This window comes from Zootoca vivipara, chromosome 15 (assembly GCF_963506605.1).
Source record: "Zootoca vivipara chromosome 15, rZooViv1.1, whole genome shotgun sequence".
Lineage (NCBI taxonomy): Eukaryota > Metazoa > Chordata > Lepidosauria > Squamata > Lacertidae > Zootoca > Zootoca vivipara.
Genome location: NC_083290.1, coordinates 22,958,004 through 22,980,958, shown reverse-complemented (window position 1 = coordinate 22,980,958; position 22,955 = coordinate 22,958,004). Strand labels below are relative to the sequence as shown.

The 22,955-nt window shown below is 46.2% G+C and overlaps 1 long non-coding RNA gene across 6 annotated transcripts in view; it reads right to left on the bottom strand.

The window, feature by feature from the left end:
* The window catches only part of LOC118097159 (uncharacterized), a 119,500-nt gene that overhangs the window by 33,656 nt on the left and 62,889 nt on the right, over window positions 1–22,955 (bottom strand). For all 6 annotated transcript variants that reach the window (XR_009558595.1, XR_009558596.1, XR_009558597.1 and 3 more), the window contains exon 3: window positions 7,246–7,342. This is a non-coding gene — a long non-coding RNA (uncharacterized LOC118097159). The remainder of the gene's footprint in view (window positions 1–7,245; window positions 7,343–22,955) is intronic.

Sequence of the window (22,955 nt, the reverse complement as noted above, 5' to 3'; positions counted from 1 at the left end):
ACTGCAACAGTTGCACTTGATTCCCCAGCTGCACAACATTAAAACTGGCCTATCTGGTAACGCAAGAGTCCAAGGCACTAGCAAAAAGGAGAATGTTGGATACAGTCATTGCTCCTTACCATGTGGCCAACCTCGCAGGGGACACAAGCAAGCACAGGGGAGAGAAACCTGTTCAGTTTTCATTTTAATGTAGGTCTACCTGATTCGTAGTTCCCAAGTGAAATGAAGCAGAGCTATCCTTCAAAATTGGCACTTCTCTGGATGTTGCGGTACAGTTTTCTCAATTGTGAAGCATGCACAAAAAAGTATATAGTTTGTGAAAGTAGCACTACTTGCAGGGCCGTCTTAAGCGTACCCGGTGCCCGGGTGCGGGAGCTGCGTGGGGCTCGGCGGGGATGTCTTTGTCTGCTAGCCTGGCCGCCTTCTACGCGCGCTTCCAGCCAGCCCGAGGCAAAGCCGGAGCGGTGCTGGAGCAGCAGCAGCGGCAGCAGTGCCTGGAGATCGTCTTTGTGTCGGCCGAGCAGGATCAGCAGCGCTGGCAAGAAGCCACAGGGGCCATGCCGTGGCTGGTGCTCCCCTTCACCAACAAGCGGCGGAAGGTGGGTGCTGCAGAGCGGAACAGGGTCCTAGTACCCCTGCTCTGCTTGGGCTCCCTGCTCTCCCCTGAGTGGCGCAGCTGGTGGAGGGAAAAGGGAGGCCGCTGCGCAGCTCCCCCACTCGCTGGGGCGCCCCTCAGCACCCCCTGAGCGCCCAGGCGCCCCGGCGCCCCGCGCCACTAGAATCAATGGGCGAGGCGGCCCTGACTACCTGCAAATCCAGACTTGGACTCAACTGAGATTGGGAGCGGCTAGGTCACTACCAAGAATCAGAGTGCCAACTTGAAAAAAATATTGGAGGGCAGGTAAGCCCTGCCCCCACATAATTGATTACATGACACAGCACACACACACCATTTGAATGGCAACACCCATTAATGGGGTGGGTGGGTACCTGGGCCCCTTGAATATTTTATGGGGGGGGCTGAAGGGACCCCGGCTCCTAGGAGTTGGGTCCTATACCAAGAATAATGACCCCTTCTTAGGTGAGTATTATGTACAAGTGAGACCCGCAATAAAATGTTGCAGCGTAAATTGCTTCTGTTCAGTGTTCCAGACAACCACACCCATTTTGAAGATAGCCATGCAGCATTCTTATAACATTTGGACACTGATCAAAATCCTACGAAGATGAAAAATAATTAGACATGTGTGCTGATTTTTCACTGACGTTGATGGTTATTATTAGGAGGTCTAATCTTCCCTGATCTGAGATACTAAGGGCAGGATATACTATACATTTAAAAATATGTAGGCAATAAATCCAAGTAACTACAAAAGCCAGATCAATACTGGAAAAGGGTAGAAAATGTTGGCATTATGGTTTCCCCCTGGAAATTCCATCTCACCTGCTGCTTTGTCCCAAACTCTTAAGCATTCTCATTTCCCTGCCTCATTATGTGTATGCTGATAAGAAGCATAGATTTTGTCCACCCTGCATACGTCTAGACAAAGGGCACAACAGCAGGACCACTGGGAACAATATATATCAGTCTGAGGACCATGTCCAATAACGTCTAGGTCAGGAAACTCTTAACTGCAGACTCAGGGAATTAAGTCGGCTGTCATCACTTCTTAATTAAAAAAATAGCGGGGACTCACTTGCATTCCATTGCTGTGGCTAAGCCTATTTGTCATCTGTCCTCCCTTCACCAATAAACAACCCCAATCACCCCTGGGGAGGAAGAAGGAAAGTGGGGTTGGTGGGGTTGGTAAAGGAAAGCAGGTGTACGTTCGCTTGGGAGTCGCTGACTGACACATAGGGTTAGCAACATGTACCCCCACACCAACTAAAAAGCTGAGCCTTTACATATCCCAAGGCTCCCTTGTTTACTAGAAACCCCTGATCATGCAAACTAGAAAACATCCAGCACATCTTTCCCTTGGAACAGTAAGCAAAGAAAATCCTAAAAGGTGTGTTTGCATCACACAGAAAGCTGTGATTTGATGCACACCGGGGTTGTGTACACACCAGACATTTAAAACACATTCCCCACCCCCACCCTGTCCACACCCCCTTTCTCTCTCCATCCTGCTTTGCAGCTGTGGCTCAGCTGGATGGAAGTCAGGTGAGCAACACAGCCCACCATGCCACCAGCTGCCAGCACAAAAGCTCTAGCTAATGTGGTGCCCCTCTCGATGTTGTTGGTCTTTGCAAGTCCTGAGCAAGTTGTCTACCGCTCAGCCCAGGAAAGGATTGAAAATTGCATGGAGATTCCTTAAGAGCGTGGATGTCAACAAGGAGGAGAGAGTCAACCTCTCAGAGCTGTCTATGGCCCTTGACAACATGCTAATAGCTTCCAAGAGTGGATTTTAACACGAGTCTTTTGCTTCCCGTAGACACAAACGTCACCGTCTTGGAGCACAGGCAGAACAAATCTCCATTGAAAGAGAAAAAGCAAGGACTTGAATGTTTTCAGATGTTTTTGAACTGTTCTAATGTACTCTTTGGCTGTTTTGTTGCCTGTCACCCTAAGCTCCTTTGGAGGAAAAGTGGGATACAAAAGTAGAGCTCCAACCAGCATGCACAAAGGTCAAGAATGGTGAGAGCTGCAGCACAACATTGCTTGGAGAATGCCATGCTGGCTTCCCTGGGTGTAGTGTACTGGTAAGAAGGTTGAAAACTCATCCAGATTGCAGAGCTCAGAGCATAGGCTCTGCTGAGTTTGCTGGATGAGGCTTTAGGTGAAGGTGGAGAAGGGCAGTCCCTTCAAGGCACCTATTTCTGGCCCATGGCTAGCTGTGAGTGACTTGAACTTTGATGGGAGCCCAAGGTCTTTCCCAGAAAAAAATGATACAAATCATTTGGAAACAAACAGATGGCTTTATATAGATTTTACACACACACACACACACACACACACACACACACACACACACACCATCATAAATTCCCTTAGCACCAAATTCCCAAATCATTTTTATGGGGTAAAGTTGGACACAGATTGGCTATATCCAGTAGATCTCAACACTGTTAATTGATCTCACAAAGGCTCCAACTTGGGCTTTGAAAGTTGGACTGGACCAAGAAGTAGCGCATTTCAGTCTCTTGCAGCATGCCCCTGACCACTTCCATGTGCTAAAACATACTGAAAGCATCTGACTTACGTTCAGTTCTATGTCTTTCTTTCAGAGGAGGGAAATATCACACTGGGGCCCCAGCTACACCATACATTTAAAGTGCCATCATACTGCTTTAAACAGCCATGGCTCCCCCCCCCCGAAGAATCCTGGTAACTGTAGTTTAAGGGTGCGGAGAGTGCTAAGGAGATCCTTATTCCATTCCAAGAGCTACAATTCCCATAGTTCACTGCAGGGAGGGATGGACTGTTAAACCACTTGTAATTCCCAACAACAAGTGTTCAGAGGAGTATTGACTCTGATGGTGGAGGCAGAACACAGCCATCATGGCTAGTAGCCATTGAAGAGGATTTGGTAAGGTTTTCAGTAAGCAGACGGGAGTCATTGTTCAGCAACATCTGCAATAAGTCAGAAGACAGAGGGGCATGTGCCCAAGGCCTTCTGGGAAAGGACGTGACTGCCAGGGACCACATTGCCATACACATTCCTACCTTTTCATGAGCATCGTCCTAGTGGTAAATAAATACCATCCTGTCCGATAAAACTAGAGTGGGTTTCAAATGATGCTTTCATCTGTACTGGGAACTTATTAAAGGCAGAAATAAATGAAGCTGATCTTAATTTGCAGTCAGGGTTACCTACAGGGAGAGATTAAGAACCAAACGAGACAATAGCCATCTATTTCTGCCCAAAGATCAGATGACTGGAGAAGGAGGGAAAATTATCTCTCACACACATAACCTTTATAAAGCTGATGGGGAGTTGCCCAGGTAAGCTAGTCTTCGTTTGTTTTAAGCCACATTCCATCTGAGAAGCAGGCCAGTTCAAAATATTATTAAGAAACACAAGCAGGAATCTTCCCCATGCAGCTGAGCTGGGACACTGGGAGGTGACGAGGACAGGGAGGAGAGAAGGTTGTTTTCTTCTGTTGCTAAGACAGATTTCTGCCTCCCTCCCACCTTCCCCTCATGCAACCATTAGTTCCTCCTTCCCATTGGCCTGCCGGTTGCATCGAATGATCATGACAGGTTTTCATTCCCCTTGCTTTATTGGCTTAGTCTTGTGGCCTATTGTCAGGGGGAAGCAAATCAGATACCTAATCAATAGTTGGCAAAGGCTGCAAGAGCTAGCCATTTGCATCAACACTCTCACTGTCTGGGCTTCTGCACTCAAGATAAGCATTGCCTTAGCCTACGACAAGATGGAGCACCATCAGAATGTTGTTCGGTCACAGAGGGGAAGAAGCAAGTGCAAACTCTGGTGATGCCATTAAAGGCCCAAGACATTTTGATGCCTAGGGCAGAGCAGCAAATGACACCCCCTCCCTTAAATTGAGGTGCATAAATACCCAAATATTTTGGCACCAGAAGCACTTCCTACCCTCCTGCCTGTAATTGAAATATATCAACAATATATTTAACCATGCACAATTTGCTGTCAGAAGCAGCCACCTCACTCTGCCTAATGGCAGGGCTATCCAATGGGGAACAAAGGAGCCTCTCATATAGAGCAGCTGACAATGGTTTTTTTTGTGTGTGTTTTGGCAGAGGACCCTATAGAGCAGTATTTCCGAAACTTGGGTATCTAATTGTTTTTGGACTACAACTCCCATCATCGCTGGCCACTGGTCTTGCTAGCTTGGGATGATGGGCTCAAGGGCCTTCAAAAACCTCGTGCTAACACTGCTTGCCACTATCCGAACCCCCTGTAATGCAGGAATCTTAACGAAAGTAGCCATGACAGATGGAGAGCTGAAGTCCAATGAAACAGGGAGGGCCACAGGCTCTCCAATTTTGCATCCAGTGGTGGCTTTGCACTATTGGGTGATACACTGGTGCAAGGCAAAGGATTCAGTCTTCAGCAGTCTCCACCACCACCTACAGTACTGAAGCTTCCAGGGGGCTGCAATAAGCAGGAGAGATTGGTAAAAGATGGATGTCTTAACTCATGTGAGAATAGGCTGTTTCTGCTAGCAAAAGGCCACCATCAAATACAATCTTTCATCATCATCATCAACATCATCTTTTAATACTTTATTTGAAGTTAGGGATGGATGAATGTCAATTTTGGTTTCTCAGTTCCTCATTTTTCTGATCTGAAGTTCAACTCTCCATATTTCCACATCACTTTTCATTTTTTAAAAGTATAAAATGTCATTGAACGCGACGTTCTCCCAACTTTCATGCTTGCATTAAATTTTGACTACATTCTTGCAAAGCATTTCCCCATCCTATAATGTATTTTGTATGTTATTTTCTCTGCTATGTGCATTTTTCCCATGCACACTTTGCCAAGTACATGCACACACTGCTTGATTGCACGACTACATTGCAAAATTCAGAGAAGGGCAAATTTTGAAGGATGACTCTGTTTTGGTTCCCATTTTCTTTCAGAAAGTACAGATCAGGTAACTTCCCCTTTAAATGTGAACTGACATGAATTTCTCCCACATTCCTACTTGAGGTTAACAGCTTTGTGCTATTAGCCAAGCAGGATCCAAACAATTTTAAATGAAGAGGCTGAAAAATTAATGTGGGGAAAGAGGGTCCTTTAGAGGAATTCACAATTCACAATTATAAGTTTTGGTGCTGACCTTTAAAACACTAAACAGCCTCGGCCCAGTATACCTGAAGGAGCGTCTCCACTCCCATAGTTCAATCCGGACACAGAGATCCAGCGCTGGGGACCTTCTGGTGGTTCCCTCACTATGATAAGTGAAGATACAGAGAAGCAGGCAGAGGGCCTTCTCGGTAGTGGCACCCGTCCTGTGGAACCCCTCCCATCAGATGTCAAGGAAATAAACAACAATCTGACTTTTAGAAGACATCTGAAGACAGCCCTGTTTAGGGAAGTTTTTAATGTTTGATGTTTTATTGTGTTTTTAATATTCTGTTGGGAGCTGCCCTGAGCAGCTGGGGAAACCCAGCCAGATGGGCAGGGTATAAATAATAAACTATTGTTATTGTTATTGTTATTATATAGAGGTCCTGGTCTCAGACTTTTAAAATCTGCAATCTTATGAGGAATGTTTTCTTACTGCCTGGTGCTTAGTTTAAAGAGGGGACAGCTCCTGTTTCAGGAGGGAACACAGGGCATGATCTGGCTACAACTGGAGCGCTTGCAGATTTCCCTTATAAGAACGTAAGAAGCTGAATCAGGCCAGGGGCCCATCTAGTCCAGCATCCTGTTCTCACAGTGGCCAGCTAGATGACTGTGAGAAACCTGAAAGCAGGATTTGAACACAAGAGCCTTCTCCCCTCTTGTGGTTTCCAGCAACTGGTATTCAGAAGCATCACTGCCTCAAACTGCAAAGGCACAGCATAGCCATCAGAGTTAGTAGTAGTAGTAGTACTAGTAGTAGTAAAAGAAATAATAATAATAATAATAATAAAATTTATTATTTGTACCCCACCCATCTGGCTGAGTCTCCCCAGCCACTATAATACCCAATCAAGTATTAAAACAATACAGCATTAAATATTAAAAACTTCCCTAAACAGGGCTGCCTTCAGTTGTCTTTTAAAAATAGGATAGCTGCTTATTTCCTTGGCATCTGATGGAAGGGTGTTCCACAGGGCGGGTGCCACTACTGAGAAGGTCCTCTGTCTGGTTCCCTGTAACCTCACTTCTCGCAATGAGGGAACCGCCAGAAGGCCCTTGGCGCTGGATCTCAGTGTCCGGGCTGGACGATGGGGGTGGAGAAGCTCCTTCAGGTATACAGGACCAAGGCCGTTTAGGGCTTTAAAGGTCAACACCAACACAGGTCATTTATAGCCTTATCCTCCATGAAGTTGTCTAACCCTTTTAGAAGCCATTTGAGTTGGTGGTCACCACTACTTCTTCGGGGAGGGAACTCCACACTTTTAACTGTGTGCTGCATAAAGTATTTTCCTTTTGCTAGCCCTTAATCTTCCCGCCTTGAGCTTCATCGAATGTCCATGAGTTGTGGTGTCATAAAAAGAGGGAGGGGCACTTTCTCTCTCCACTTTCTCCATGCCATGCATCATTCAAGCACTGTTACTGCTGAAACTGCAGGGAGCCGGGGGGGAGGGGAGGGATTATTTCATACCTGTAGCCACTGGCGTCGAAGAGAAGCACATGGCAGCCGTGCTCCAGGGTCATTCAACAGTTTGTGCTTCTTCCTGGTTGTGTGAACACAGTTCTTCCTGTGTGGATAAGAACAGAATCGAATATCAGCATTTTTACCCCACCTTAGGACATGCAGCAGAGGACTGCACCAGTTCCCAAAAGGAAACGACACTTGAATCACTTACTCCAAAAACGTGGGTTTCAGCAGACAAAGCAAAGAAGACTGAGCACATTTTCTCTCCCCCTCGTCCCCATCCAAGGAAATGTTAAGAGGAAATGAGAGTCACAGGTTACTTCCTCCGGTTCCTACTAGCCTGGTACCTGCAGTGCTACAGGCTCCATGCAGTATATTTATTCAGCCAGTAGATGTCACCGTACACTTCATGGCGTGACACTAGGAGAGAGGAGCGGGGTCTCTTCTAACAAAGTACTAACAGGGATTTTTCACAGCAGCACTAAGTAAAGCTATAATACTCCAAAACATGAGAAAATAAAAAGAGATTGCTGGATCATCTAATGCAGGCTTCCTCAGACTCGGCCCTCCAGATGTTTTGAGACTACATTTCCCATCATCCCTGACCACTGGTCCTGCTAGCTAGGGATCATGGGAGTTGTAGGCCAAAAGCATCTGGCGGGCCGAGTTTGAGGGAGCCTGATCTAATGCCAGCATCTGCTTCTCACAGTGACCAACCAAATGTCTGGGGGAAATCCACAAGTTGTTTGTAGGTATTAGGTTTGTAGGTGTTGCATATTTTATTATTTTAATAAGGTAGATTGTTTTCATTCTGTACCTGTTGAACTATGTTAGTGGTGAGACAGACAGGTGTCAGCCACTCACTTTGAACACTCCAAATAGAGGGGGGAAACTGGGATTAAAGAATGTTGGGTCTTATCAGATACCTTGAGCAGCTCCTGAATAAATGCTTTACACACAGTAAGTACCAAGTTCAACCTTTGGCATCTCCAGCTAGAGCTGGGCCAGCTCCCATTGTGAAATCCTATAGAGCTGCTGCCAATCAGTGCAAACAATACTGAGCTGCATGGATAGCCCAAAAGTGGAAATTACAGGAGATACCAACGATTGAGGAGTGGCAAACAAAGATGATGGACTATGCTGAACTGCCAAAGCTGACCTGTGGGATCCGAAATCAGGGTGAGACAAAGTTCCAGAGAGATTGGAGTAAATTTATTGACTACATTAGTAATAACTGTAGAAGTTTGAAGACACTTGTGGGATTGAAATAAATCCTACAATGTGAACTTGATTTATAAGAGGGAACTGTGAGATTCAGATTGAGAAACAAAGCCGAATGGTGGGAGGGAGGGAAGTCACAAGCTCGGCAGAGCGAATGGTAAAGAGGAGAGTGAATATGCGATGGAATGTAATTTGTTTTGCTTATTTGAAAAAATTAATAAAAATTATTATTAAAAAAATACTGAGCTGCATGGAACAATGCTCTGGCTTGGGATAAGGCAGCTTCATAAGGAATGGGGAAGAAGGGAAGGATCTAATAAAATAAAAACAGGCACCGGACAGTATTGAAGCAATGCAAACATTTGGTGAGATCAGAGTATAGATTGTTATAGGTTGGAGGGGTCAGTCTGAATGATGCCTGTGGGTCCTTTTGAACCTGCAATCCTGTACCTCTGATAGAAGAGGAAACCAGTCAAACCAGTTCCTTTGCTAAGGCAATGGCATTGGCTGGCCAGTTAAGTACTGTCCTTTGCATGTCCTAACAGATTGCTATGGGTGGGCCTTTTCTGCCCCCCCCCCCCGGTTAGCTGGATGCCACATCATCTTAAGATGGGGAGCAACAGGCCAAGGACTTTTTGCTGATGCTGGGGCTGATGCTGGAAGCAGGAGACACAGAGGCCTGTCTTACTCTGTGCTGGAGCCAAGAGCTATGGTTTGGGGATCTGAGCAGGAGTCCATGGGAAGGCAAGTTCTCTTGGCGTGTTGATGCTGCGAGCCCCTCCATCCTGTGCTCAGGTTGGATATACGAGTAAATAAAACCATGCATCCTAAACACACTGCATTCTCCATTCACCGTCATTCCAAGAAAACGAAACACTTTCACAGAAAGTGAAAGTGGCGTCAATAAGAACTTTGGATTACAACAGGAAAATAAAGAAGAAGAAAATTAAAATATTTCACACAGAACTACAAAGGACTAGCCAGCTTGCTAAACGAATTCAGAGGCTGTTAAAAATAAAGGACGGGTCAACATTGGAAATGTTTATCGGGACTATTTGGACTAATTAAGGAATGCAGTACAATATTAGATGATTACTCCCCGAACTTCAGAGCATGGGAAGTCACCCAAAGATATATAATTTGGTGTGATTATTTGGCTTTTTTTGATTGTATTATGATTTGGAATGTTTTGATGTGGTTTTTATTGGATTGTTAAAATGGAAAACTTAATAAATATTATTTTTAAAAAGAAAGAAAACAGAACCATGAATAAACACAGGAACACCTGGAGTCTCTCACCCCTCAGATATCGGGGTGCAAGCCACAATATATTTTGTCAACTTTGCAGGTACATGGAATGTGCTACTTTTGAAGTGAAGAAGTAGCAGATTAGTCAACTGGTGGTACACCCAGTTCTTTTTTTTATGTGAAGGTATGTAGTAACAGCACTTTTCACCCCAAATGTTAAAAGGGTGGCACTTGCTGCAACAACTTCATGAATAGTCTTTCTTTCTTTCTTTCTTTCTTTCTTTCTTTCTTTCTTTCTTTCTTTCTTTCTTTCTTTTTAAAGTTAAAGCACTAAGTACACCCCTGGTGTTAATGACTTTTAGGCTACAAATGTACACCTTTTCCTCACATCCTTCATCCAAACAGCCCCATGCCATAGCAGGCCATGTACCTGCTCATAACCCTGCGTGTTTTCCTCCTGCAGCCTGTTTCTTTCCCTGAAGTTTAGCCTTACTTTTTTCTCTTTTTTTAAGGGAATCTCTCATAGACACTGATTGATGTCTCTTCCACAATCCTGAAGGCTCCCCCCCCAAAAAACCCTTCCTTTTTGCAATTAACAGGCCAGACATGTCTAAATAAACTGGGGCACAATGACTTTATGACTAAGGCAGCGATGCCAGGCCCCCTGATGAATGTGGGCTCTTAAATGAAACCAAACAAAAATAAGCTTGGCTAACAAGTCTCTAGGCTTGTTCCTTCGGGATGACAGATTGACAAAACATAGGCTTTTTATAACTCTCAAAACAAAATAAGCCATTGACCCAGCTGCGGTGCCATGCTAAACAATCGTGGCTCTATATAGGCCTCACCAAAGCGGAGCATTTTGTGGGAGCGCGGGATGGGATCGTTTCAGGCCTTTCTACAGACGTTCTCTGGGTGAGGAGAAACTGGACATAAAAACATAAGAAGAGCCTACTGGATCAGGCCAGTGGCCCAACTAGTCCAGCATCCTGTTCTCACAGTAGCCAGACAATTGCCTGTGGGAAGCCAGCAAGCAGGATTTGAGCACCAAAGCTCTCTCCCCTCACCTGCTTTCCAGGAGCATAGTTTCCATCAACTCTAGAGGCAGAGCATAGCCACTGTGGCTATTAGCCACCAAAAGCCCTCTCTTCCTCCATGAATTTGTCTAATCCTCTTTTCAAGCCATTCAAGTTAGTGGCCCTCACTGCCTACTGTGGCGGTGAGTTCCATAGTTTAACTACGCACTGGCTGTAGGGTCCACAGTGCACATAGAAAACAAGAAGCAGTCGTTATTTGGGTTGATTTTTTTCCCTTAAAGGAAATTAATTCAAATTACTTTCTGGTCTGAAACCATCATCAATGGAGCTTTTTCATTTCTGGCGGTACTCAACGATACACAGTACCAGCACTTTTTTCCTCTTCCAAATCTTGTGGTAAGGGAAATAGAGGATGGGGAGTGCAAGGAAGCAACTGTGGCGAAAAGGGGGGTTGCGGAAAGCTGAGGTGGAGGCGAGGGAAAGGAGGCCCTTGTTCAGGGCTGTAGTTGCTGCTCTCAGTCAACAGGTTGCACTGTTCCCCCTCAGCTGCCCCGCAATGTGCACTCTCCCCCCTTGGGTGCGCTGCTATGCCACTGCCTCACTACGCCACAAGTGGCCAGGTGTGTGTGCTGCTTCTCCTTCACCTCTGCTTGGTGGAGAGAGAGAGAAATGGGAGGAGAAAGCAACCTTTGTTGCTGGAACCGCTGCTGCTGGAACTGCCCATTCTGTGGCTGGGGCAAGCCACAGAGGCGAGTGCAGATGGTCCAACTGGTTACTAGGAGGATAGGAAGGCAGGAGAAGGAGAAAGGGGAAGACAGGATGCTGTGTGTGTGTGTGTGTGAGAGAGAGAGAGAGAGAGAGAGAGAGAGAGAGAGAGAGAAGGAGGAAAAGGATCATGGTGAGTACTGGCACTTTTTTCTAGAAAAAAAGCACTAATCATCATCAACAACAACCTGTTTAACCTGAAAGGCCTCCCGTATCCTCACAGACCTTCTTGGATGTTAAGATCTGCAGAGGAAGTCCTCTTGGTAGTTCTGCCACCCACAGAAGTCCAGGGGAAGTGATGGCATTATTTGCGACAACCCCTAAGATGTGCAATTCCCTCCTCACAGAGGTACAACAGGCACCTATAAGAGGCCAGTGTTGTGTAATGGTTAGAGAGTGTTGGACCAAGATCTGGGAGGCCAAGGTTCAAGTTCCCACCCAGCAACTGGAGTTCAGAAGCATTCTTGCATCTGGCAGAAAAGGTGGGACATAGTCATTGCGGCTACTAAACCTTAATAGCTTTTTCTCCATGAATCTGACTCATCTTAAAAGGGGGGCATTGTCCCTCCAGTTGTTGTGGGACTCCAACTCCTAGGGGGACTTCTAGGATGGAGGAGGCAGCAGAGGTAGGGTGGCCGGAGGATCAAGCTGAATCCAGCCCTGATTCAGCTGCTTGCTGCATGACTTGGACTGTGTTCAACCCATTCCTCCTTGTGAATAACCAGTCAAGGGTGGAGGTTCTTATTTGTACGCTCCTTTGCTTAATTTCTTGCAGCATCCCTAATTTGGGCTCAGCTGTTCATTTGCTTCAGAAAGAAATGCACAAACCCTGATCTGGATGACTCTGTGTGCATGGGCACAGTGGGTCTCCTGTCTCATTTGCAACATGCAACATGCTTGGCCAGTCTCTGCATATGAAAGGCCAACATCCAACGTCCTTTTAAAATGTTACAGGTAGGTAGCCATGTTGGTCTGACGCAGTCAAAACAAAATAAAAAAATTCTTCTAGTAGCACCTTAGAGACCAACTAAGTTCTGTGTGTAGTGGTTACCACGTCTCCTTTACACACAGAGGAACCACTAAGTAGTTTTGGGACCCAGGTGGCGCTGTGGGTTAAACTGCAGAGTCTAGGGCTTGCTGATCAGAAGGTTGGTGGTTGGAATCCCTGCAACGGGATGAGCTCCCGTTGCTCGGTCCCAGCTCCTGCCAACCTAGCAGTTCGAAAGCACGTCAAAGCCCAAGTAGATAAATAGGGACCGCTCCGGCGGGAAGGTAAACGGCGTTTCCGTGCTCTGCTCTGGTTCGCCAGAAGCAGCTTTGTCATGCTGGCCACATGACCCGGAAGCTGTCTGCGGACAAACGCTGGCTCCCTCGGCCTATAGAGCGAGATGAGCGCCGCAACCCCAGAGTTGGACACGACTGGACCTGATGGTCAGGGGCCCCTTTACCTTTAGCAGGCATCCCCAAACTTTGGCCCTCCAGATGTTTTGGACTACAATTCCCATCATCCCTGACCACTGGTCCTGTTAGCTAGGGATGATGGGAGTTGTAGGCCAAAACATCTGGAGGGCCGCAGTTTGGGGATGCCTGACCTTTACCTTAAGGTGCTACTAGAAGGATTTTTTTTATTTTCTTTTAAAATGTGTTAGGGTGGGGTGGGGGTTATTGGGTTGTTTTGTTTTTTGTTTTATTATGCATTTTGTGTTTTTATATTACAATTTTTATGTCGCACTGCCTAAAACCTGTGGGTATTGGGTGGTATACACATTTAATAAACAATTAACAAACAAAAAAACATCAAAAATGGCTCATTTTCCATCCCATACAGCAGAATACCTTAAATGTCTGTGTGCCTGCATGCAGAGACCTCTGTTTCCTGCTACAATGGCTGATTTGGCACGCTTGACGACATTTATTCCCGATTACTCTCATGTAGGGCCCTGAACACCAGTCCAAGTCGAAACGAAACCCTGCTGTATAGTGTCAGCCTCCGACTCGGCACTTAAATGCTGGAAACAATTCCATTTGGATCTGCTTCGCTGAGAGGCCTCGCTACTTCAACACTCCTGTTCCCAACACACATACTGTGCCTCGAATATGCTCAGCCCTTCAGATGGCACCATGCCTGAACCGGCTCGCCCAGGGGCATGCTAATGCCATGTCAAGATGAAGTGGGTAACGAACAGTAATGTTATCCACTGCTCTGCACAAAACCTTGGCACGGCCTCTTGCTTCCGCTCTTGGTGACACCGGCGAGTGTGCCAAAAGGGGAAGAGGAAACTCTCCAAATCAAAGGGTGTGTGATTGGGACTTGCCAGTCCTCGAGGCTGCCAAAACGTTATAGTATGGCAGTGGGCCTCTTGTCAATCCCCAAAGAGCATTAGTGATAGGAAATATGGATATTAATTGCAAATACGTAGACTTCTCATCTGGCCAGCCTCATGGAACTTAATGAACCGTAAAGGATGACATTGGTTGCTCACTCGCTCAGAAAAAAAGATGGCGGACATCCAAAAGACAGTATCCCTAGGTGGTCAAGTGCTGTTTGACTAAAAAAAAACACCCACGGATGTAGAAGTCAAGGAGACAATGTATATGCTATTATTTTCTGGTTTTCTGCCCCTGGGCTGTAAATATCTATGGAAAAAATATGTCTGCACAGCCACATTCTGTGTGGTTCCATTTGCAAACAATATAATCTCTCTTCAAATTATATTCCTCCAATATGTATGTTTCATAACAGCTGCACTGCATTATGAGTTTTTGTAGTCTTAAGGGCATGCTGCAAGCTGCCTAATATTAGGACATGGGCAAAAAGGTTCAAAGTATCAGGACAATAGTGCAATGCTCACTGCTTTATGGAAAAGTAGATTTGGATAAGGTTGCCCTTGTTCTGAAACACTATTCAATTTTAATTGAACTATACATTTTGAGCCAAATTCTGCGATTAACAGAATCAGTTGGCAATCCTGTTGATAATGCAAAACCCAGTGAGCTACAAGTGACCCCAAAAAAGAGTCTCATTGAAAAAAAACTATATTTAGTTTGCCTTTAATTTGTTCCAATTTCCATTTAATTCAGGCGCCACTTTAATATTCAGCATTGCTGCAAACACTCCCTGGCGCACAGCAGTGATGTCACTGGTGTGCGCCAGGGCCTAGGTTTCTAAGATCAGGTTGTACACTGTGCATATTACAGACTGCAGGATAAAGACTATACAGTTAAAAGATTAAGGAGTGCAGTCTTAAAATTAAACCAATTGGTTCCACCCTCCTCCACCCCCATCACTACAATGCAAGTTGTTGAGGCAACATCACAACTACAAAGTGTAATTATCAATTAGAGTGTGTGGCTCTTGCAGTTTTCCTTCTTTTGCATGTGCACATGTTTAAAAGCACTTTCCAGCATGCCAGACCTTTTCTCAACCTAAGGGCTGGCTTCCCTTTGGGGCAAGCTTGTAGGGGCCAGATGCTCACGGTGGGAGGAGCTTGGAATCAGGCCATAATCGTTTGGAGAAAGGCTCACAACTCAGACCCAGTTCCCAATGAACTACAGAATGCACCACTGTATGACTCCTCTAGGAAAAATTCCCTCCCTTTGGAAAGAAAGGCTCTGGACTGGGACAGCCAACTTGGCAGATCAATTAGCTGCCAGGCTACACTTCCCATTTCCCACAGCATTGGACATGCTGGCTAGAGCTCATAGGACCTGCAGCCACGCAACTTCCAGAGGGCATCAAGTTAGATTGTACACTTCACCAAACTATGATTCTCAGCGGCAGGGATGGGGAATCTGTGGCCCTCCAGATGTTGCTGAACTCAGCTCCCAGTATGTGAGTTTAGGATTGCAGCCGAAGTTATTTTTGCATGATGCTGTGCTGTACCCTGAGGGAAGGGGCACATCAAAAGAAGGGTGTTGTGTATCTTCCATAGTCGCCTGCCAGACTAAGGGGTCAAAGGAAGCGCTGACTCCTGCTTGCTCTGCGCCAAGGGTCACTTTGTTTCAGGTCTGTTGCTTCAAAGCTTCCCTACTTAAAGGGCAAGGTCGCTGGCAAAAGAACTGGTGAGCCCTGCTTCCCCATGAGGGACACATTCCTTTGGCGTTGTTTATAACCTCTGCATTGAAATAAAAAGGCAAGTTACATTTCCAATTATATATATCTATATATATGCAATTGAAATGGAATCATCTCATCAGTTTTGGTCCCAGGAGCAACTTAGAATTGTAGAATAGAATAGAATAGAATAGAATAGAATAGAATAGAATACAGTGGAACCTCGGTTTATGAACACCTCGGTTTACGAATTTTCGGTTTACAAACGCCGCGGGCCCATCTGGAACGGATTAATTCACTTTCCATTACTTTCAATGGGAAAGTTCGCTTCAGTTTATGAACGATTCAGTTTATGAACAGACTTCCGCAACCAATTACACCCATGCTTCGGGTTAATTACGCTTCAGGCTGAGTACTCCGCGGACCCGTCTGGAATGGATTAATCCACTTTCCATTACTTTCAATGGGAAAGTTCGCTTCAGTTTATGAACGCTTCAGTTTAAGTACTCCGCGGACCATCTGGAACAGATTAATTCACTTTCCATTACTTTCAATGGGAAAGTTCGCTTCAGTTTATGAACGCTTCAGTTCATGAACAGACTTCCGGAACCAATTGTGTTCATAAACCGAGGTACCACTGTAGAATAGAAGGACCCCCTGCAATGCAGGAATCTCAGCTATAACAACCAGGACAGGTGTCCATGCCACCTCCGATTAAGAACCTCCAAGGAAGGAGAGCCCACAACTTCCTGAGACGGTTCTACTGTCAAACAGCTTTTACTATCAGAAACTTCTTCCTAATGTTTAGTTGGAATCTCCTTTCCTTTAACTTGAGAGTTGGAAGGTACCACGAGAGTCATCTAGCCCAACTCCTTGCAATGCAGAAATGCTTTGCCCGATGTGGGGCTCAAACCCATGACCCTGAGATTAAGAGTCCCATGCTCTATCTGAAGAAGTGTGCATGCACACGAAAGCTCATACCAATGACAAACTTAGTTGGTCTCTAAGGTGCTGCTGGAAGGAATTTTTTTTATGCTCTGCCGAGTGAGCGATTGCGGTCAAATAGCGACTGCTCATTGAAAATCAATGAAATCATCAATGAATCATCAATGAAAAAGCAAGCTTTGCATTTAATTTCACATCCAACATCACTTGTGTCCAGGAGAGGGCAGTAGCACATCTGCCACTAATTTGTCACCTGCTCCTCCATGGCACTCTCTACTGACGCATGTCGGCATCCTTTCATTTTGTTAGCGCACGTTTGCAATGGAGACACACTGGCAGTCTAATCCTGTATTTCCACCAACTTTGTTGGTGGCTATAGCTCTAGACGTAGAGCAAGCACCTAAAACTTCATTTGCAGGCCGGTGGGATGCTCCCATCAATGTGGCATACTGAGGAGCCGAGGATTTCTCAGGCAGCTATCAGGCACCAGAAGAAATATGGGGGGGGGGGCTTCTTCAGCTTGAGGGAAACATTCCCTTCTGAGCAATCTTCTGAGGGCTGCATGAATGTGGTGGGTGGGGCCAGAGGCAAAAGTGGGAGGAGCAATGGATGCCAATTTTACCTTTGTGCAGTAGGCCTGTTTCTCTTCCGCACCCCTATCAATTCTCCATCCAGAAAAGCAAGAGGCATGTTCAGAGTTCAAGGACCCATCCCAGTCAGCTGGAGAACACCACTGACTGGGTTCTTCTTTGGCTATAAAGCAAATGTCAGTATTAGATGAGGTGGCTTTGTTCCTCCTGTTCACCCTTTTGAATGCAAAACTGATGTGTCTACAAAATGCCGATAAGGAAGGACTCCTTTCTGGGCTAAAAGAGCTTTCTTCTCCATGACTAAAGCTGGAATTCTACAGCTGCTGAAGGTTAGAAGAGTTGTCTTGTGGTATCTGTCATTTAAAAGCTCCTTGATTGATTTGAAGTCGATATTTCCAACGGCACAACCTAGAAGTAAATTCAAATGTTGCTTAGCCCAGTAGGCCAACTTCTAGTAAGGCAGGGCCCCCCTAAATGGAAATAGCTGCAGAACAATCTCACATGATGACATACACAACCAGCCCTGACACGGCCATGTCACCAGCACTTTAAATTGGGCTGGAAACACCAGCAATCAGAACCGGGCCTTTCCCCCTCCCTGTAGTCCATTGTGAAAGTTGGGGTGGCCAATCACCCATCAATCATCAATTGCCACCATGCTGTTCAGCAGCAGCTACAAGGAGTGTCGCTGCTAGTACTGTGTCAGATGATTGTCACTGACCGCGTGCCCCAATTTGTCTGTTTGCAGATGTGGTTTGAATTCAAACTGTGCTTGCAAATGGACGTTTTTATTCTGGTTCTATACAGACTAGCCTATTGCGCAGGGGGGGGGGCATGCCTATTTGCATGGGCAGTTTGGATACAAACTGTGTCTGCAAATGGAGAAAGTGGGACTCATGGCTGACTGGCATTGAAAGTGTGTCTTCGGAGGGCTCACCTTCAGTGCCAATCAGGTGACACTGATAGCAAACTCTCAGGGCTGCACAAGGGAGTTCTCAACAGGGAACTCCTGAGTACAGCTGATCCCAACAGGGCTCTCTGTCAGTGCCAATGAGCTGCTCAGCACTGGCAGCACGCCCTGCTCGCAAAGGAGCATTTGGGAGCGCCCTTTAAGTTCCCAGTTGCTCCTTTGCAGCCATGTCCCTATCTGCCCAGCACCCAATGTCACATATGATAACAGGTAGGTTTGTTTGCTGAGAAATGGGATTGGAGGGGTCAAATTAGGGCTTATGAGCCAGAGGGTCCCCATGTTTGCACCTTGAGGCTGGTTCTCCCTTTTTGTCTTCTCCTTTGGATGATAACGATTAGGAGTAAAATTCAGTCAGAACTGGTTGTGTGTCTAGATTTCATCTTCCCTAGTGGTTGGCCTTAAAGATACAATCCCTTCTTCCCAGTGACAGAAAAGAGTGTGGTTTTTTTTTTAAAAAAGGTAAAGGGCCCCCTGACAGTTAAGTCCAGTCGCAGACGACTCTGGGGTTGCGGCGCTCATCTCGCTTTACAGGCCGAGGGAGCCGGCGTTTGTCCGCAGACAGTTTTTCCGGGTCATGTGGCCAGCATGACTAAGCCACTTCTGGCACAACGGAACACTGAAACCAGAGCAGCGCACAGAAACGCCATTTACCTTCCCGCTGGAGAAGTACCTATTTATCTAATTGCACTTTTGGCGTGCATTCAAACTGCTAGGTTGGCAGGAGTTGGGACCGAGCAACGGGAGCTCACCCCATTGCAGGGATTCGAACCGCCGACCTTCTGATCGGAAAGCCCAAGAGGCTCAGTGGTTTAGACCACAGGGCCACCGCGTTCCCAGTGACAGGAAAGTGTGTGGCTTAACAACAAATAAACAAGCACAAACCAAGACAGCTTGGGGACACCCTGTTATATGTCTGACCTTCCCTCAAGCTCAGGTGATGAACTGGACGAGGAATCTCCATTTCCCCCTTACTATCCCAGAAGACTATTTGGATTCAGAAGGCCGAATTGCCACTATGCTAGGAGCCAATGACTGCAGAACAAGGCAGCAGCCCTTCAAGGGCACAGAGCAGCTCCTCCAAAAGCAAGACTGGCCTGGTTGGCCTTGAGATGACCTCTGAAGCATGCTGAAGCTATATAGTTTTCTTGCCCTGAGGGATAGCACAGTTGGTAGAGCACGAGACTCTTAATCTCAGGGTTGTGGGTTTGAGCCCCACGTTGGGCTAAACGTTCCTGCATTGCAGGGGGTTGAACTAGATGATCCTCAGGGTCCCTTCCAACTCTGATTCTGTGATTGAAGGGTTGGGTGGGTGGATGCATTTGTAGCCCACCTTTTTCTCCAAGAAGCTCCAGGTGCCATACATGCATTTTCCCCACCACCACCACAATCCTGTGAGGCAGGTTAGGCTGAGAGGCAGCAGTTCCGATAGCACTTGCTTGAAAGCCATTTTACTGCAGCGGGTGGGGAGACTGCCAGGTTTTCTGGGCTACCACTCCCATCGCCACCCCAGCCATTCTGGGTCCTATGGGAGCTGTTGTCTGACAATATCAGGAGTGGACCATGCTGGTGATCCTTGGTGTACAGTACACCATCCTGAGCTCCTTGAAGGAACAGCAGGATTTTTTTTAAATGCAAACTATGCAGGTATTAAATCTCAAGCGCAGGTATGCACAGAGAAGTTCTCATTTATGGATGTCATTGTGGAACATGCTTCACTGTGAGGATCATTTTTTTAAAAATAATAATATTGTGCAGCTTAAAGTCTATTGAGTCAATCACAATGGGGGACCCAACCCCAGCACACATGCCCCCTCCCAAAAAAGACCCCTCCAAGTTACTCATCCAAACCGTTGCCAGTTGATCTTTGCCTCTGTGCTGGAAGATGGGTTCTATGCCCTGGGCTTAAACCCAGCTCCTTTCCTGTCAAGTTCTGTATTTGCAGGAAGGTGTTGGGAGGCAAAGCTGCTGCGCTGCTCTTCTTTTTTCGCCTGCGACTTCAAATGAATTCAGCACTGATTTGTTGCCCTAATCGGAATTCATTGACTTCCTGCCTTTTGCAAATTGATCATAAAAACGTGTTAAAAGTCAGTCAAAATGGAAATCCAAAATTACATGGCCTCCTTACGGTTGCTATGGCAACACAAGATGTTCCTCTAGATGAAGTGTGTGTGTGTGTGTGTGTGTGTGTGTGTAAAGGGGCAGGTGTCCCTTTCCCAGATAAGCCAAGATACCCTGATTCTCAGATTTCTTTCTTTCTTTTTAAAAAAGGAGTATGTTTGTACCATTTGGAGAACATGAAATATGAGACAATATGCGCAACCACAATACTCATTTCCTTTAAACAAAAAAAAACAAAAAACCAAGCCTGTATTTATTTATTTGGGGCATTTGCATCACACATACACATTCCTGGGGATGCTCATACCTGCCATGGTGATAGTACGGGGCAGGTCAAGCCTAAGGCATGTTGCTGCCTGAGGTAGAGAGCAAGCTCCTACCTTTCTTAATACTCCACACAGAAGCATACTGAAATGGCAGCCAAAACTTACTTGAAGATCTTCAGTGTTTCAGAGCCCTCCACCACACAGCTCTGTCCTCCCAACATCTCACCACCCTTCCCTGCCCCTCCACATCTGTCATCTTGGGCGACTGCCACATTCAGCCTAATGGAAAGGCCAATCATGATTTGTTGGGCTCTTTGTTCCATTCAGCCCTGTATTCATCACAAGCAGCAACGCTTCCCTTCCACTGCACCTCATCTTGCACCCAAAACTACGTTGCTCATCTCACCATCTGCTCTGGCAAAACTACGTAACATACATAACTTACGTTTTTAATTAAGTAAATTACATAAATTGTCGCTACGTCACCCCACCCCTCTGATTTCAATGCAAAGGAAACACTGTGCAAATGGTGGTGGTGGGGGAATGTAGTCAATTACATATTATTTTGCAGACTAAATAAAGCAACAAGAGTAAATACCACTAGGATTCAGTGAAACGAAGACCGGTGATTTCTGCTCCTGTTCCCATTTCTGTTGGAATTCTCTGACACGCCTACAGATTTTGCAGAGTGCAAAAGGGAATATTTATTTGCGCATTGTGCAATTAATCTATGGAACTCACAGCTGCAAGGTGTGAACTTTTAAGGAGGCCATCCATAAGGCAATGTCCAGCATGCCCCACCCCCCTCTTGGCCCATGTTCTGCCATGGGGAGGGGCTGGATTGTGAATAGGAAGAGAAATATATCCTTTCCCTTAAAAGAGTGTGGCTTTTGGAGAAGGGGTGTGTGTGGAACTTTCAACCATCACCACTCCTGAAGCACACCTTTTGAGTTATAAAACAAGCAAGACAAATCCCCTGAAAATCTAGTCCCTCTCTTTTAAGGATGGATTTGTTAAGAACATAAGAGGAACTCTGTTGGATTAGACAAGCTATCTATGGCAGCATCTGTGTCCTGTTGTGGCCAAATGAATACCTGGGAGAAGCCCATTAGCAGGTAGGGATGCAGGAGAAATTAGACACAGTTCACACTTCAGCACAAACCAACATCATTTGCACTTCCAGAAACAAGACACAAGCCCAAATGAACATTAGAAATCAACAAGAGCTTCTTGGATCAGGCCAATGACAGCATCCAGGTGCCCGTGGGAAACCCACGAAGAAGTACCCATTCTTCAAACTTCTCTGAACTTTTTCCAATGCACTTTTCCAAAGAAAAGCATGGTCTACTAAGAAAAAGTGCACATAAAATGTATATACTGGTCAAAACAACAAACAAAAGCCCATTATATTTGACCTTGGTGCCAGAGGCTAGTTTCTGTACACACACACTCACTCATCCCTCTCTAGCTCAGTGTTTCATAAACTTGGGCCTCCAGCTGTTTTCTGACTACAGTTCCCATCAGCCCTGACCACTGGTCCTGCTAGCTAGGGATGGTGGGAGTTGTAGTCCCAAAACAGCTGAAGACCCAAGTTTGGGAAGCAGGGCCGTCTTAACCGTATCTGGCGCCCTGGCGCCGTGGCGCGGAGATCCCTCCAGCGCCCCCCCGCCCCGCTTTGCAGTGTGGCTATCTGGCGGGCGCAGCGCGGCTGCCACGGCCCCAGAAGCACAGCGCCTCCCTGGTGGCCCGGCGCCCTGGCGCATTGCGCCACCCAGCTTTTCCTTAGATCCGGCCCTGTTGGGAAGCCCTGCTCCAGCCACACAAGGAAGAGGCATGGTCAAAGCTGAAGGATGCATTTCAGTCAGGCAAAAATACTTGGGTGTGAAATACAACCCAGTGAGGGGTGTGGACCGAGTCTGCGTTTCCACACCCCTGCTATAGAGAAAGGCAAAGCCACAACCCATGAGAATATATGGATTGTCTTACTGGAACAGAGCAAAAGGCCCCTCTAGCAAGTTGTGACCCTTCAGAGTTGGACTTCAACTCCCAATGGTCAGGGAGGATGGGAGTTGTAGTCCAACAACATCTGGAGACCCTCCAGGCCCTCCATTTAATCCAGCATTCTAATTCCAAATTGCTGGAACCCATGTCATATCCCCAAAATTGGGGGGACGGATGGGGACGGGACACCAGTAGCCTGTGCAACTGCTTCATCCTCTAAAACCCTGGTTGTCTTCATTGCTTTGTGACCCATCATAGGGTTACTGATATCTTGCCAGGATCAGCCAACAGCACTCCGAAACTATGACAGATTATGCAGAACAGCTTCCTCTGCCTCAAACACTGGGGTTAAGAAGATTAAATCAGTTCACCGACATCACTCATCAGAAGCTGATGGAGCAGTCAAAATTCAAGAATCTAGACTGCTTCCTAACACAAAGTTGTGCATCCCTGACCCAAAATGATGCCGTCACCATTCCTATGAAAACAGGAGGAATTCTT